This window comes from Equus quagga, chromosome 3 (assembly GCF_021613505.1).
Source record: "Equus quagga isolate Etosha38 chromosome 3, UCLA_HA_Equagga_1.0, whole genome shotgun sequence".
Lineage (NCBI taxonomy): Eukaryota > Metazoa > Chordata > Mammalia > Perissodactyla > Equidae > Equus > Equus quagga.
Window position 1 is genome coordinate 40,818,705 of NC_060269.1, and position 17,079 is coordinate 40,835,783.

The following is a 17,079-nucleotide window of genomic DNA, read 5'->3' on the forward strand; positions in this document are numbered from 1 at the left end:
GCTCAGAGGGGCATTCAACCCAGCTGAGGGTCCTGGAATGGCTCAGAGGAGGGAGTGAAGCCTGAACGGACACTTGAAGGATGGGGCAAATTAAGAAAGGACATGAAGGGGTAGTGGGAGAAGGATACAGATTGAAACAAGTACCCTGGATTTTGTAATTAGAGGGCCATTTATGACATCAGCCAGATGTATTACAGTAGAACGGTGGAGTAGAAACTGGATTCCCGCAGATTGGGGAATGACCAGTGAGGGAGGAAGTGGAGATGCAAGAGAAAAAGTGGGAACAGGCTGGACGGTGGCTTCAAAATAGTCTTAGGGTCAAGGAGGTGTTTTATTTTTAATTTTTGGGCCTTGAAGAATCTGTGCAATGTTCCTGCAGTAAAAGAAAGGGTGAAGGGTCAGGAGGGATGGGAGTGCGGGCATTCTGATGGTGCAGGGTCCAGGTGAATGAGCAGGCCTTCCATAAGGGGTAGAAGTCATTCTAGAAAAGCGGTTTGGATAGGCCTGGTCTGTAAAGTGAAACCTTCTTTTTCATGTCCCTTTAGTGTAAAGGGACAGAGGACACCCTGCTCCCAATCTGGAAACCCTTTGGGTGGGATATAAGGGAGAAATCACAAACTCTAGTGTGAGTGGACTGAGGTAGGTAGGGATTATGGCAACCTGGAGAGTCTATGCTCCTATAGGAGAGCAGCTGCTATAGGGCTCCATATATCATGGAAGAATGGAGGTCCAGTGTTGCTAGATCAAGAGAAGCCAGAATTCTGGATTTTAATGTGAAATCTCTGAATTTTAAGATGTTGGCAAATATTAAACCAACAAACAAAACAGCATATGGGTCTGACAAGGTATGTCTGCTGGCCTAACCTGGCTCCTGGGCACCAGTTTGCAAGCTCTGATTTAGAAGACCTCTTTTAGGGGTTAAGTTTATTCTGGCATTTTCATGTGTCAGATTTATCCTCCCTACATAACTATGGAGAAAAACATTAATACGGAAAATAGCATGGATAGTTGGAGAAAAGAAGCACAATAATGCATTTAATCCTCCCAAATCTGATTATATGGTGCGACCTCTCCAGGGCTTTAATTTTAATAAGTTGATTCCCTTATGTCCATGCCTATTAACTGAATTTTCTCTGTTCATTTTAAAGTTCTCCGAAAAGCTGGACTGCTCCAGGAACCAGAAAAGACTTAATTACTTAGCTTATTACTAAAAATACAATGGAAAACAGTACTTTTTTAAAAATTGGGCTTTTAGACTACAAGGCGAGTCTGAAAAAATTATAGATACAAACTGGCAAGATATTTACATGTGTCCAAAGAAACACGTGAGCCAATTCCTTAAAATCTCTCTGTCTCTCTGTTTGGTTTTCTGAAGAACTCTGACATCGGGCTCTGGGATCCGCATTTTAACTGGCACTGCAGGTGAGTATGATGGGCTGGACTGTGCAGCTTTCTAGGGAGAGTTTTAGAAAGCAGAGAACATTGTAGAAATGGTCACCAAGTACTTTGGACAATGAGTTCATTTGTGCATTCATTCAATAAATATTTCTCACAGGCATACTACAGCCTAGGAGCATTTGCAAGCACTGGGCGTCTTGCAGTGTACAAGACAAATCTCAGCAACTCTCTCCACAGTACTAAGGTCTCACTCCAAAGGATTCTGAAGGTGGATCTTCTTGGGTAATTAAAAAAATAAAGGCTTGCATACATTTTAAAGGGTTATATCTATCCTCTCCCCCCGCCCCCGCCCTTTCTTTTGTGAGGAAGGTTGGTCCTGAGCTAACATCTGTGCCAATCTTCCTCTATTTTATGTGGGATGCTCCCACAGTGTGGCTTGATGAGCAATGCAAGGTCTGCGCCCAGGATCCGAACCCGTGAACCCAGGCCTCTGAAGCAGAACACGTGAACTTAACTACTGTGCCACTGGGCCGGCCCCCACCTACCCTACTTTTACACTAAAGTTTTGACTTTAGCCATAATAAATATGCCTTTATGGTGACTGCACACTTTAAGAATATTTTTTTTAGCCTTAGAGTCAGGTCTCTTGGCATTTATTTTTTATTTTATTTTTTTAAATATTTTATTTCTTTCCTTTTTCTCCCCAAAGCCCCCCCGGTACACAGTCATATAGTCTTCGCTGTGGGTCCCTCTAGCTGTGGCATGTGGGACGCCGCCCCAGCGCAGCTCGACGAGCAGCGCCATGACCGCGCCCAGGACTCGAACCAACGAAACACTGGGCCGCCTGCAGCGGAGGGCGCGAACCCAACCACTTGGCCACAGGGCCAGCCCAGGTCTCTTGGCATTTAATTGTTAGAATCTTTCTCTTATGTAGTAAAAATATCTTAAATTAAATTCGAGAAGTACTAACTATGTGCCAGATATTATATTAAGTACCGTTCTCTTCAAGTGTTCACAGTTTAGGGAGGAAAAGGCTGCTAATAAGCTAGCCATTAAAATACAGCAGAATTGTTCTAAAGGCACATATGTGGTGTGCTGGGAGGACAGGCAGGGCTGCATCCTGACGCTGGCTGTAGGAGGCAACCTTTTCTCTATCTATCTAATGGGCACGACCTGAAGTAAGACTTCCCTTGAACTGGTGATGTTATGTTGTTTGTATAAGGACAGCAGAATCAAGTTACAGAATCAATGCACCCTAGCATTGCACCCTGCACCACGGGTCATGAATTTAGTTTCTATTGGCTTCTGTTTATTTGGTACCAGACTCATTGCTGGGGTATGTGTCTGGAGGTGAGGAGGAGGGTTTGAAAACGTAGTTGTTTGAGGGGTGTAACAGTGAGTCTTGATCCCACATTTTTTGATATTCTATTATCCTCTTGGTTTCTTTTTGGCTCTTTCTTTGCAATGCTCTATACATTTGAGAATAAGTCTTAATCACGATATATAATAAAATTAAGGCAATAATGGTTCTTATTGACAATATGGCATTTTCCTTTGAATGTTGTATACAGTAAATGTGACGTTCCAAGTTTCTCATAAGGAACAGATTTTCCAAGAGGTCCCAAAGGAATGTGCTGCATATTTCATGTGTAGATAAGGAAGAGCTGGAGTAGATTAGTTTCTAAGAAATACATGTATCCTGAAAAAGATTCATTCATATATTCAAACACAATTACAACTTACTAGATCTTACTTCGAAATATACTTTTGAAGATAATTTTTTGGAATCCCATGGTTGATGTTCAAATTAATTAAGGTTAATGTTTGGTTTATTCACCAATGAAAACAGGAGAATGTATGCATCATAAGTCTTCTATGCCACAATATTTGAGCGAGTCATCCTTTATGAAGATGATGCCAACAAAGCCACCCTATTTGTATCCAAATTTTTGATCCTTAAATCATTGCAGTTTACTGAAGAAAGAAGCTCAAGTCCTTATTTTATATTTTAACTCTTTATTGAAGTTATATATATATATATATGTGTACATACACATATATGTTTGTAAACAGACACAGACACAGTAATCACGTGTCATAAATGAACATCTTGGTGAATTTCCATTAACTGAATTCACCCATCTAACCAGCCGCTGGATGGAGACGTAGAATATCAACCCCCTAGAAGCCCCTTCGTGACTCCTTGAAACCGTACCTGTCCCCCAAGGGTGACCACTATTCTGCCCCTAACAGCATAGATTACTGTTGCCTGTTTTTGTACTTTGTATAAATAGAATCACGTTTATGCACTATTTTGCTTTTATTTAATTGCTTTGATTTGGATGTGTATGTTGACTTATGCTGGTCAGCATTTGAGTAAAACTGCAACGAGGACTTTTCAAACAATAAAAAGCACGTTTTTTGAGAAACATTTAGCATGCACATTCCAGTCTCTCCTTCTCAAAAGCTCTCAATTCTTTTTGGGATGTCTGTCAACTCTAGGAGGTCCAAGGCAGTGAGCGCTTAGAGGTATAAAAAATAGAATATAAAATATCCGTGAATAATTTTTGTATTGCTTGCATGTTAAAATGATAATATTTTGGATATACTGGGTCAAATAAAACACATTATTAAAAATAATTTTATCTTTTTCTTTTTAAAATATGGCAACTAGAAAATTTAAAATTACATAGGAGACTTGCCTTATATTTCTATTACTACCATTGATTTAAATTGTCAACAGGCCTAAGAGGAGCTTAGTGACTTTGAACAATAAAGATTCTGAATAACATCATCTTGATGACACCATCAGACTTTTTAGTTTTCCCACCCAAAAGGGCTCTGCTCTAAGCTCACAGGTGACAGGCCAACATGTGTATAGTTCCTAGATTTGGAGGAGACAGAGACTTGTTACTCTTGTTATATTTTTCGCCACATCACTGGAATAAAGTTCCTTCATAAATGCATCAATTTAACCAGGAATTTCTGCATATGCCATTTTATTTCTTTTTACACATTCTTTTTTTATTCTTTTTACATTTTGACTCCTTTCACCCATCTCTCCCATCCCCCATCCCCACCTGTGGCAACCACCAATTTATTCTCTGCATCTATGAGCTTGGCTTTTCTTTTCTTTCTTCTTTTTTTAGAATTCACATATAAATGAGATCATATGGTGTTTGTCTTTCTCTGTCTTATTTCACTTAGCATAACACTCTTGAGATCCATGCATGTTGTCTCAAATAGTGAGATTTCATTCTTTTTTGTGGCTGAGTAATATTCCCTTGTATATATATACACCACAATTTCTTTATTCGTTCAACCATTGCTGGACACTGGGTTGTTTCCATATCTTGGCTACTGTAAATAATGTTGCAGTGAACATGGGGTGCATATATCTTTCCGACTTAGTGTTTTCATTTTCTTCAGGTAAATACTCAGAAACAGAATTGCTGGATCATGCAGTAGGTCTACTTTTGATTTTTTGAGGAACCTCTGTACTGTTTTCCACAGTGGCTGCACCAATTTACATTCCCAGCAAAAGTGCACGAGTGTTCCTTTTTCTCCACATCCTCACCAACACGTCTTTTTGATAACGGCCATCCTAACAGGTATGAAGTGATATCTCACTCTGGTTTTGCATTTCCCTGATGATTAATGATGTTGAGGAGCTTTTAATGTACCTGTTGGCCATCCATATGTCTTCTTTGGGAAAATGTCTTTTCAGATCTTCTGCTCATCTTTTAAATTGAATTGTTTGTTTTTTTGCTATTGAGTTGTATGAGTTCTTTATATATTTTGGATTTATCAGATATATGATTTGCAAATATTTTCTCCCACTCAGTAGGTTGCCTTTTCATTTTGGTGAAGGTTTCCTTTGCTGTGCAGAAGCTTTTTAGTTTGATGTAGTTCCCTTGTTTATTTTTTGCTTTTGCTTTTGGTGTCAGATTCAAAAAATTATCGCCAAGACCTCTGTCAAGGAGGCTAACATCTATGTTTTCTTCTAGGAGTTTTTTCGTTTCAGGTCTTATGTTCAAGTTTTTAATCTATTTTGAGTTAACTTTTGTGTATGGTGTAAGATAGTGGTCAAGTTTCATTCTTTTGCATGTGACCGTCCAGTTTTCCTAACATCATTTATCGAAGAGACTGACCTTTCCCTATTGTATATTCTTGTCTTCTTTGTTGTAAGTTAATTGACCATATGCGCACGGGTTTATTTCTGGGCTGTCTATTCTGTTCCATTCATCTATGTGTCTGTTTTTATGCCAATTGCATACTATTTTAGTTACTATAGCTTTGTAATATACTTTGAAATCAGGTAGCATGATGCCTCCAGCTTTGTTCTTTTTTCTTGAGATTGCTTTGGCTATTTGGGGTCTTTGTGGTTCCATATAAATTTTAGGATTATTTGTTCTATTTCAGTGAAAAATGCCATTGGAATTTTGATAGGGATTTCATGGAATCTGTGGATTGCTTTGGGTAGTACAGACATTTTAACAATATTGATTCTTCCAACCCGTGAGCATGGAACATCTTTCTATTTATTTGTATCTTCTCTTTTTTTCATTAGTGTCTTGAAGTTTTCGATTTACAGGTCTTTCGCCTCCTTGGTTAAATTCATTCCTAGGTATTTTATTCTTTTTGATGCAATTGAGATGTTGTTCTCTTTACTTCTCTTTCTATAGCTTGTTATTACTGTATAGAAATGCAACAGATTTTTGTATATTAATTTTGTATCCTGCAACTTTACTGAATTCATTTACTAGTTCTAACAGTTTTTTTGCTGGAGTCTTTAGGATTTTCTACATATAATATCATGTCATCTGCAGATAGTGATAGTTTTACTTCTTCCTTTCCAATCTGGATGCCTTTTATTTCTTTTTCTTGCCTAATTGCTCTGGCTAGGCCTTTCAGTACTACGTTGAATAAAAACGGTGCGAGTGGTCATCTTTGTCTTTTTCCTGATCTTAGAGGGGATGCTTTCAGCTTTTCACCCTTGAGTATGATGTTACCTGTGGGCTTGTCATAAATGGGCTTTGTTATGTTGAGGTACATTCCCTCTGTACTCACTTTGTTGAGCTTTTTTGTCATAAATCGATGTTGAATTTTGTCAAATGCCTTTTCTGCATCTATTGAGATGATCATATGGTTTTTATTCTTGGTTTTGTTAATGTGGTATAACACATTGACTGATTTGTCAATGTTAAATCATCCTTGCATCTGGAATAAATCCTACCTGATCATGGTGTATGATCCTTTTACTGTATTGTTGAATTCAGTTTGCTAATATTTTGTTGAGGATTTTTGCATCTATGTTCATCAGGGATATTGGCCTGTAATTTTCTTTTCTTGTGGCATCCTTGTCTGGTTTTGGTATTAGGGTAATGTTGGCCTCAGAAAATGAGTTTGGAAGAATTACTTCCTCTTCTACTTTTTGGAGGAGTTTGAGAAGGATTGGTGTTAATTCTTTTTTTGAGTGTTTGGTAGAATTTACCAGTGAAGCTGTCAGTCCTGGTCTTTTTTTTGTTGGAAGGTTTTTGATTAGTGATTCAGTCTCCTTATAAGTAATCGGTCTGTTCAGATTTTCTATTTTATCATGATTCAGTCTTGGAACCAGGAACCTAAATCCTTTTAGAGGCATGATTTTTCAAATGTACTTGATTTCTTTGCTTTTCACCTCTTTCAACTTAATGGGGCTACCTCCAGGCCAGCTGGAAAATAGAGAGGAAGGCCAGATCCTTAATGCCCTGAGCTTTGCTTTGAAGTTTTTTGTTTTCCTACTGAACAATTTTACAAAGCAACCACACTCTTAGGCTGATCTTTGCTTTGTGTCACTTTGGGCTTTTATCGCTCAAAAGCCTTCTCCATCTCTTATGATCTGAGGTCAAGAAAACTGTAGGCTTTTCCAATTTTGCAACACCACCTGAATTTCTATAGTATCTCTTTGCAAACTAGGAAGTTTTCCTGTGTTTCTCTCTTTCTTGTAATTCCTTGCTAAACGCAGTCAACAACAACCAACACATATTGCTATGGTTCTGTTTCCCAGCCCTTCCTTTAGAACTACAAGTTCATTAGGCACATGGTCTAATGAACTCCCCAGGTCACGGCAGGCAGCAGTTAGCCAAATGTAATGAGCGTCACCATCTTTTCAGCCTCTCATAACAGTTTTCTCAGCCTGCTGCCTGATCGCTAATGTCACGTATTTTATGTTTGTTTGTTTTTCTTAAACATCAGCATCCCACATTGGGTATCAGTATCTGTGTTTGGTCAAGATGGACAAAATTATGACTTATGTCAATGGCTTAACACACTGCGTACTGCCAGGTTGCTCTCAAAAAGGGCTGTTCCTGCTGGGAGTTCATGAAAGGTCCCTCCATTTGTCCCCACATTCTCTGCAGTCTCATGTTATCCAGCTTTCTAAGTTTTGCCAGTCTAATGGGTGTGAAGTGATTGCTCATTGTTGTTCTAATTTGCACTTCTCTAACGACTAATGAGTTTGCATTTCTCTTCAAAAGCTCATAGCCTTTTGGGTTTCCTCTTTGGTAAATGGTCCATTCATATCCTTTGTCCATTTTTTTTTCTATTGGTGCTCTTCTTTGGTTTATTATTGTGGATTATTAGGGGTTCCTAATATATTTTATTAGTCCCTAATTAGTTTTAGACACACATGTTTTTCCTCCAATTTATATCTGTTTGTTGACTTTATCAAAGATGTACTTTTAAAATTTTGATATAATCAAATTGTTAATTTATTATCGTTATTATTTTGGTTTTTGCTTTTAGGGTTTTGTTTAGAACTTCTTCCCTGCTTTTAGGTCACAAAGATATTCGTCCACATTTTCTTCTATCAAGTTTGTAGACATTTCCATTAGGTCTTCAATCCATCTTGAGTCTATTTTGTATGGAATATTTGATAGGGGTTCTATTTTATTTTTTATCTACAGAGTGAGCCACTTTTGCTCAAAGCAGGACCCTGTGTTAGACCTGTTTGTATCCTTTCCATACCTAGAACAGTGTGCATCTGGGAAATCTCTAATGGTTCATTGAATTAAAAAAAAAAGTTTCCAAATCTCTGTCTCAATTAAGGTTTTATGGGAATCACTTATTTTATATTCTCTCACTTTAAATTTTCTTGACAAAAAGAAAGTATTGTAGGCCCCAGAGTACCTTCAAAATTGACGCCCTAAGTTTAACAATTAGAGCTTTAGAGCTTAAATTATCACTTTCTTGCTTCCTGTTAAAATGCACCTACACCTGGGAGAGGAGAAAGATGTTGAGAGGAGTCCAGGAATCCAGCACGGTTGGGCTACAGCCCAACTTTGGTGTAGACATCCAAGAAGCCTTATCACGTAGGATGGGCGACTGACAAAAATTCCTATATTTTGGCTTTTATTAAATACTTGAATCCACACACAAAAATGCACATATCTTATATTACCTGAACTCTTGGGGCTCTTTCCTTTCACTTATCTGTAATCAACTCTTGATTCATTTCCTGCATTTCCAAACCTTCCCACTCCACTCAAAGACTCAGAACCTCACCACTCACTGACAGCAGAAGACTTTGCCTCCTACTTCACTGAAAATGTTGAGGTCATCCAAGAGAACTCCTCTGTGTTTCATCTCAACATTTCTGTGAATCCCTCTCTGTTATTTTGGAGGCACAAGTGCCCCTCCTCCTTTTTAAGGCTTAACCAGCCACTTATGTGTTGACCTCCTCCCTTTCTTTTCTTTTTATGATTTTGCTCTATCAGTTATCCTCTCTCTTTTGTGCATCAAATCTCCCCCTGCTTTGAGTCCTTCTTCTCTGCCTATAAACTTATTCTCATGGCTCCTAAAATGAGCAAACCTCACTTTGAGACTTCTTCCCTTGGGTGGTAGATAACAAAAATTGGCTTGCTTAACATCTACCCCAACCTCCTTCTTGTATTCCTGTTCTATAGAGTTTGGGAGGCTAAAAACTGAATTTCCCAGAGTACCTTGAAGCTAGGGTCCTAGATATGGTTTAGGTCCAGTCAATTAGAGGTACCTGCTTGAGAGTTGGAAAATGGAAATAAAATGAAATGTCATGAGGCCAGATTCACGTTTCTGTCACTTTCACAGCAAGCAACTGTCATGGAAGTGCTCAGTTTTTCTGTAGCAGACACCTTGTGTGTTGTGTCTAGCTTCATGGCTATCGACGGGCAGAGGATGGAAGATCTACTTTGCTGGAGTAGATTGGGGCAGAGGTGGAATGCTTCTGCATTCAGCAGCTAGAGCAAGGGTTTCCAGTTTCATCTGGAGGCTTCCTGATTTTTATAGCATCTTGGTCATGGCAGGTGCAGCAGCTTCCTTGGTAGCCTGGTTTTATGTCATGGCTTTGGGAGTCATTCCTGGAAGCTTACCCTTGAATCTGTCTTTTCAAACTTCCCATTTTTTTTTTCAATCTATTTTATAACTTGTCATAAAAATACCCTTTCTCCTTAAACTGGCTAAGAGTTTTCGGCTTAGTATCAGAGTGTTCTGTATGACATGCTAGCATCAACTGAATGTGGATAATCACAGCGCTATATCTCCACTCTTGGGTGGCCTTGAAGGATAGTGGTAAAGGAAGAATCTCCCAATGGGCTGAACATTCACTACTGTACATGGTTGCATATTTGGCCTGGAAGAAGAGAGGTCCTGATCTATAGACAAGGACTAATAGATTGGCTAGATTCTCAAGGACTTGAAAGGAACACGATCGGTAAACTGTTGACAGGGAAATATGAGGAAGAGATATGTGCATAGGCCTCTCCAAATGGACAGAACATCAATATATTTGTGTCCCATATGACTGTTTACCAAAGAGCTTCCCCAGTAATGATGATCAAAATAATCAGGTGGACAAGATGATTGTTTCTGTGGAATTCAATCTGTTTCTTTTTCCAGCCACCTTTGTCCTTGTTCAATGAACTCATGGGTTAAGTGGCTAAAGCAGCAGGGCTAGAGGTTATACATGATCTCAGCAACATGGACTTCCAGGCAACAAAGGGAATGGGGTTACAGCATAGCTGATTCCCCAACCTGCCTACAGTAGAGGTCAATACTCAGCCTTCAATAATGCATCATTCCCCAGGGGATCAGCCAGCCACTTTGGGCAGATTGGTTGCATTGGACCACTTCTATTGTGGAAGGGACAGCACTTATTCTCACTAGAATGTACACTTACTCTGGATACACATTTGCATTTCCCGCTTCTGCCAAAATCACCATCTGTGAACTTTAAGACTGCGTTGTTCATCATTGTTACTTCATGCAACATTACTTCCAACCAATGGATTCATTTTATAGTAAATGAAATGCAGTGATGAATACCTGCTCATGCAATTCACTGGCCTTGCTGGGTTTCCCAACAGTCTAAAGCAACTGGCCAGATAGAAAGGTGAAATGGCCTTTTGAAGATTTAGTTTTGATGCCAGCTGGGTGGAAACACCTTGTGTGGAAACACCTTGTGTGGCTGGGGGAATGTCCTCAGAGTGGTATATATGATCTAATTCAGCAACTACTATATGGTGTTTTCTCTCCCATAGGCAGGATTCACGTGTCCAGAAAATCAAGAAGTGGAAATGGGAGTGGCTCCTTTCACTATTAACTCTAGGATTTTATTAGCAAATTTTTTCCTTCCCATCCCTGTGACTTTGGGTTATTCTAGAGTAGAAGACTTAGTTCCCAAAGAAGGAAAGTTTCCACCAGGAGATAGAGCAATTGTTCCATTAAACTGGAAGGTGAAGCTGCCACCTGGCCACTGGGGCTCCTCATACCAGTGTATCAATAAGCAATGGTGGAAGGATTACTGTACTGACTGAGGGCATTGGTTCTGACCACTGAGGGCTGCTACTAATCAATGAGAGCAAGGAGGAAACTATCTGGGATTCAGATGATCCCTTGGGAGCCCCTTTGTACTCCTATGTTCTGTGATAAAAGTCAATGGACACCTATGACAATCCAATTCAGACAGGACTCTAATAGCCCATACACTTCAAGAATGAAGCTTTGGGTCACTCCACCAGGCAAAGAACTATGACCAGCTAAGGTGCCTGCTGAGGGCAAAGGGAATATGGAATGGGTACCAGAAGAAGGAAGTTATAAATATCAGCTAAGACCACATATCAGTAAAAAGGACTATAATATTATGAGTATTTCTTCCTTATTTTATATGAATATATATGAATATATTTATCTATCTATATATATCTCAACAAATTCTTTGCCCCTCTTCCATTGACTACCATCCAACCTTACATCTCAGTAGTTAAGTTATAGGATATCAGATGAGAAATGTGACTCAACTGGAAGAAGATTAAGCCTCATCAAAAGATGGATAAAAGGACTTTCTATACTTTTTTTTGAGGAAGGGTTAGTGTTTTAGATTGAACAAGAGTTGCATAATGTTAAGTAGAGTCATGACTTTGAAATTATTTTTATTTGGAAGTTAAGTATAGTTAAAAGAGGTCTGTAGACAAGAGGAGGACTGCAGTGTCTTTGTCATCTGTCAATTCGGCTAGAACTAAGTTTCCCAGAATTCATTTCCTCTGTGGTTTTGGGTTAGGATGAGGTTAGGGTTAACTACAATAGAAATATGCATGAGATCTGGAAGGTGGAAGCGAAGCAGCAAGCCTTGCACTCTGAGGTTGATGGGGGCACAAGGCACCTGCTGCTCCTGCTCAGGGAAGCTGATCTGTTGGCTCACCTGGTTGACACGGGGAAGCTGCTGGGCCTACATTCCCCCAGCTCGTGTCAGATCTCTTCCTGTAGTTTCATGGAATTGTAGGTCAGGTTTTTGCACAGCTTCATGGTGAAGGGTGTCAACTCCTTCTGCACATCACCAGTGTCATTGAGGTTGGAGGTGGTGAGAGACAGATACAGATTCCAGTTTGTCTTCACAGGTGTCCCCTACTTCACACCCATCTTTTCTTTGCCTGTTAGTCCTCAGACCTCCAGCAATTTCAGGCCTGCATCAGACACACAGAGCCTATAGCTTTCCCTTGCATTCTCTACCAGTTCTGTAATTGCGTAAATTCAGTCGCTATAATAAATCCTTTATTCCACATAGCTCGTAATAGTATAGCTTCTCTGCTCAAACCCTGCCTAATACAAGTGGATTCAGTTTTTTTTTTAACTTGCAAGATAATGGTCCATATTCCTACTTCATTTAACAGACAAATGTTAAATGAATGAATTTATTTAACTTGAGTTCATTCTGTGCTTCTTCATCCACAAACACTTGTTTCCTAATCCCTTCTTACTAATCCCTACGTGCTGCAATGACCAGTGTCTGCCAGACCGCGTGAATGTAATGACAGATTGGGTTGGTTCCCACTCTCAAGAGCCTATGGGAAAACAAGAATGTAAATGGTAAATGTGATTTTTACTGCCGCTGCTCCACTAAACTGTTCTTTAGAGGTCGTTGAAGATGGACCACTGAAGACTTTCTACTTGCCAAACCCAGTAGCTATTTATTTATCCTCATCTGACTTAACATCTTCAGAAGCATTGGGTTTTGGGCATTTCTGTCTATTCTCTAGAAAGTGAACTTTATAGGATCAGGGCTCTTGTTTGTCTTGTTTTCTTCTGTGCCCCCAACACACAGAATGATATCTGGCATGAGGAGGTATTAATGCATATTTGCTGAATAAATGATTGACTATATTTGCTGCTTTTTAAGATTTGCTCTTTCATTGGTTTCTGAGATATTGAAGTCTCCATGTATTTCTTCTACTAATTCCTCCCTTTGCATTGGTCTTTCCTCCTTAAATATAGGCCTTCCTCAACATCCATTCTGTGCTTACTTCCTCACCCTAGATTATATTTATTTATTAAACAAATAGTTAATGGGTACTTAATATGCACCAGAAATTATGCTAGTTACTTTTGACTCAACAGTGAACAAGTGAAGCCAGCTACTGCTCTGATTTCATCCAAATGACTTCAAACACTATCTCCATGAAGGTGACTTCCAACATTTCAACTGCTCTTGGGCCTTTTTTAATGGAAGTCCTCAGCTCAAATTCAGTATGTCCATAACAGAATATGCCATCATTCACCAAAATATTCTCATAGGCGCCCTTTATCTGGCCACCCTTTATCTTTCGCAGTCTGCCAATCATTTACTCTTATTGTTTCTTTCTCGTATCCATCCCATTAATTACTGCTGACCTAGTTTAGCCCTCGTCAGCTCTCGCCCCATGAGTACTGTCAGCTGTCCAACTCTGTTCCCTTGGAAGCCTCTTCATGCCCTCCTTTCCACTGCTGCCAGGATAATCTGCGTCAAGCTTTCAATGGTCCCACGTCTCTTGAGCGTAGCATCTGAGGCTCTCCATTTTTTGCCCCTAAATCTCCTGATCTACATTTATCCACTTATTTCACTATTTTCCACCCTCCCTTGACTCGTGGCCATTTCTTGGCACTTTATTTGCTAAGAACTGATGCTACTTCCTTAGTTTAGAATGTCCTTTACTCTTTCTCCAATTGAAATCCTCTTGATCAGTCAAATTTTGGCTAATCCCTCCGTAAGAAATGCTGAAATTAACCCGGTAGGAACAAATCATTTATTTTTCTGTTAGTCTCCACTTGCACATTTTCAATTTTGCATTCTTGTCTAGTAATTCTTTACTTGTTTTTTGCCCTCAGGAGACTTTCATCTCCTTAAAATACTTTATTTATCTTTGTGTCTCTGACAACAGCATCTAATGTAGGAAGTGATGAAGGTAGGTGCTTAATAAATATTTATTTAAAAAATTTGCAAGGGTGAGAAGAAAAGCACTTTGCCTGGGGAGGAGGATGAATAGGAAAGGAAGGAAGGAAGAGACTCCCCCAAGTGGGACAAACTGCAGTACCTAGAACCTGGGAATACCAGAGACAAACTTTGACAAGGGCCAGCCTGGCAAGTGTAGGGATGGTGGGAAGTTTGTATGAGGAAGGGAGTGGAGTTCAGCTATAGAAGGTCTGAAACACTTTTGACCCCAGAGGTCGCTCTCATCCTGGAACTTGTGGAAATGCCTCTCAGTTTTTGAGAGATTCTGGTCTTGACTAGTTCTAGCGTCAGCCAGATCTACATTCTATCTCTCTTCATTTCTCCTTGATGCTAGAGCCTTTTGAGCACACATAAAAAAGGTAGCTGACTTGTGAGGGATTATAAAAGTTGGAAGAACTTATTATTTGATGCCTGACTTTCTCTTTCTCTAGAATCTCTCTCTGTGTCTTCTCTGTCAATAAACACAACATCCAAGGAAAAGTCAAGCATCTTAAGTGTTATTATCTTGAAAAGGTTATGCATTTGGTTGAATATAATCTCTCTCTCTCTTTACACACACACACACACACACACACTGACATATATGAGGGACTTGAGCCAATGGACATGGGTCTAAATTGAGTCCTGCTGCATCCACTGAATATGGGACTTGCAAAAGCATTCATTCATGACTCAGTGAGGAGTGGCTTTCCTGGGCTTGTATACATGATCAGCCCTCTTTGATCTGGTGACTCTCTCATTTTGAAAAACTTTAATTTTTTCCAAAACAGAAGAAAAATGCAGTTTACTTTTTAAAGCAGTGATAGGGGTGAGGGGAGTTGTTTCTGAGTTATTGCACAATACCATGAGGAATGGCAGCCCAGGAAGGAAAGGGCAACATGGGCAACCTGCTGACAACTGTCTGGACCAACTGGAAAAGTGTGTTCCAGCAGGAGTTGGGATTGATAATGAATGAAACCACATCCTCCGCAAAAAATATTAAACTTGGGAGTGGAAGGGATTTCATTTCTTTGTCCAGGCATTGGGATTTTAGAGCTTGCAACCAGAATGGTTGTGGTGAAATGTTTGGTGCTGGAAGATGTCTTATTATGCTGGCTGCTCATCTTGTGGTCTCCATACATTTTAATTTAGGGTTATTACACTACATGATCATTGCAAAAAAGGGGCAATTTTTGCTGTACTTATTGTAAGGTGCATTTTGTGGTCATCCCTTTTTTTAAAATAATTAATAATTATGAATAAAGTTTACACAGAGTAGGACAGTTTATATGCCTCCTATCATTTCAAGCATCTCCCTGTTGTTCACTGTGGTAAAGGTTTGATTATCCAGTTCTGATATTCTGTTTTTGTCCAGGGTCTGTGGTATAGTCTATTTAGATTTCATTTTGGGGGTCTGCTGTCCCTGGCAACTCAGATTTTGGGTCTGACATCATACACACGGGCCTGGCTTGCGCTGAGGTGTCACTTCAACTTTAGGCCTCTTCTTAATGAGCAGGCAGCAATCCTCATTTGCAAGACTCAGCCCTGGGTGGAATCTGGTCTGGTTCCCTGAAGCCCTACATCCTTCCCTAGAGATGTTTGGTAACAACACTTTATATATTTGCATCCATAATTTAGTATGATTTTTCACTTGGATCGTGTTTTGGGTCCCCAAATATGCCTGGAAGAAACTGACTATACTTCAAAAAGAAGTGAGAGAAAGGGTTAATTCATATTTGTGTGTTTGTCTATTTGACAGCCTTTCTGAAGACCTTGATTTGTATTTTAAGCAGTAACTGCACTCTGGCAAGCAGCTAGTTGTCAGCGTTATCTTCATTTCTGCAAGACAGACCAGATTCTTGGAGACATAAGTGTCTTACCTCCTGGCCAGACCTGGCCACTTAGCCTGCGGAAGCGTCGGGACTCCTGACCGGTAGGTCTTGTTCCTTTAGTCACTAACCCTGTGTCCTCCATGATCTTAAGTTCATTCTCCACAAGCATTAGCCAGGTAGCAAACAGAAAATCTGACATTGACAAATTTCCAAAAAATCAGAACTTGTACTTTTTGGCACATCTTATTCTTACGGGGGAAAAAAACTTTATAGCATCTGGACATAAAAATGAACCACCAAATTAGAGCAAAGTTTCTCAAAAGTAGGAAAACTATTTCTTGTTTACTTTAGGTGCCTATAATTTCAAACTTGAGAGTTTTATATAAAATCTTGAAAAAGAAATAGCCAGTATAATAAATGTGCTAAAAGTTGAACAGTAATGTAACTAATTGGTCCTTTTGTTGAAAAAGAAAATGAAGAAAGCACTAAGATCTGGTTGTGTAAGACACTGAGTCATGAGAGAAGCAGAAAAGAGAAATAAGATAGAAACTCATTTTTGCGTGTTTTGTTTTTTGCCCCCAATCTTGGAAGAAGCCAAGATTAGTTGTCCACAGGGCCTGCTGTAAATCTTAGGAAGAAGATTTTCACATGGCTCACCTTTGCTTGTTCGTATTCTCCAATTGTCCGTAATGAATCGTCTGTCCCTGGAAATTGCACATGAAATCCAGGGGGCTCCTTGGCTCTGAGTCTCTCCTCCCACATTTCCCCACTTACTCAGAGCACCTTGCCTGGCAGCCTCTGTGTCCACAAGAGCAGGACAGTGCTAACAGCCTCAGAAAAAGTTCAGGCAGACAGTTGGCTCTTTCATGGAGTTTTTGAGCAACCAATTTAATCTCTAATGTGTAAATGTCCTTGATCAGTTCATGAATAAAACAATGTTTTCCTTATTTTCAAAGTGATTAATTCCTCTAGATGACAGTAGAAAATCATTTGCCATATGGCACTGAAATGTAGCTTACCTTCTCCGGGTCTCAGTTTCCTCAACTGTACATGAGGTATTTTACAAGTTTCTTTCCATCACTAGAATATATGAGT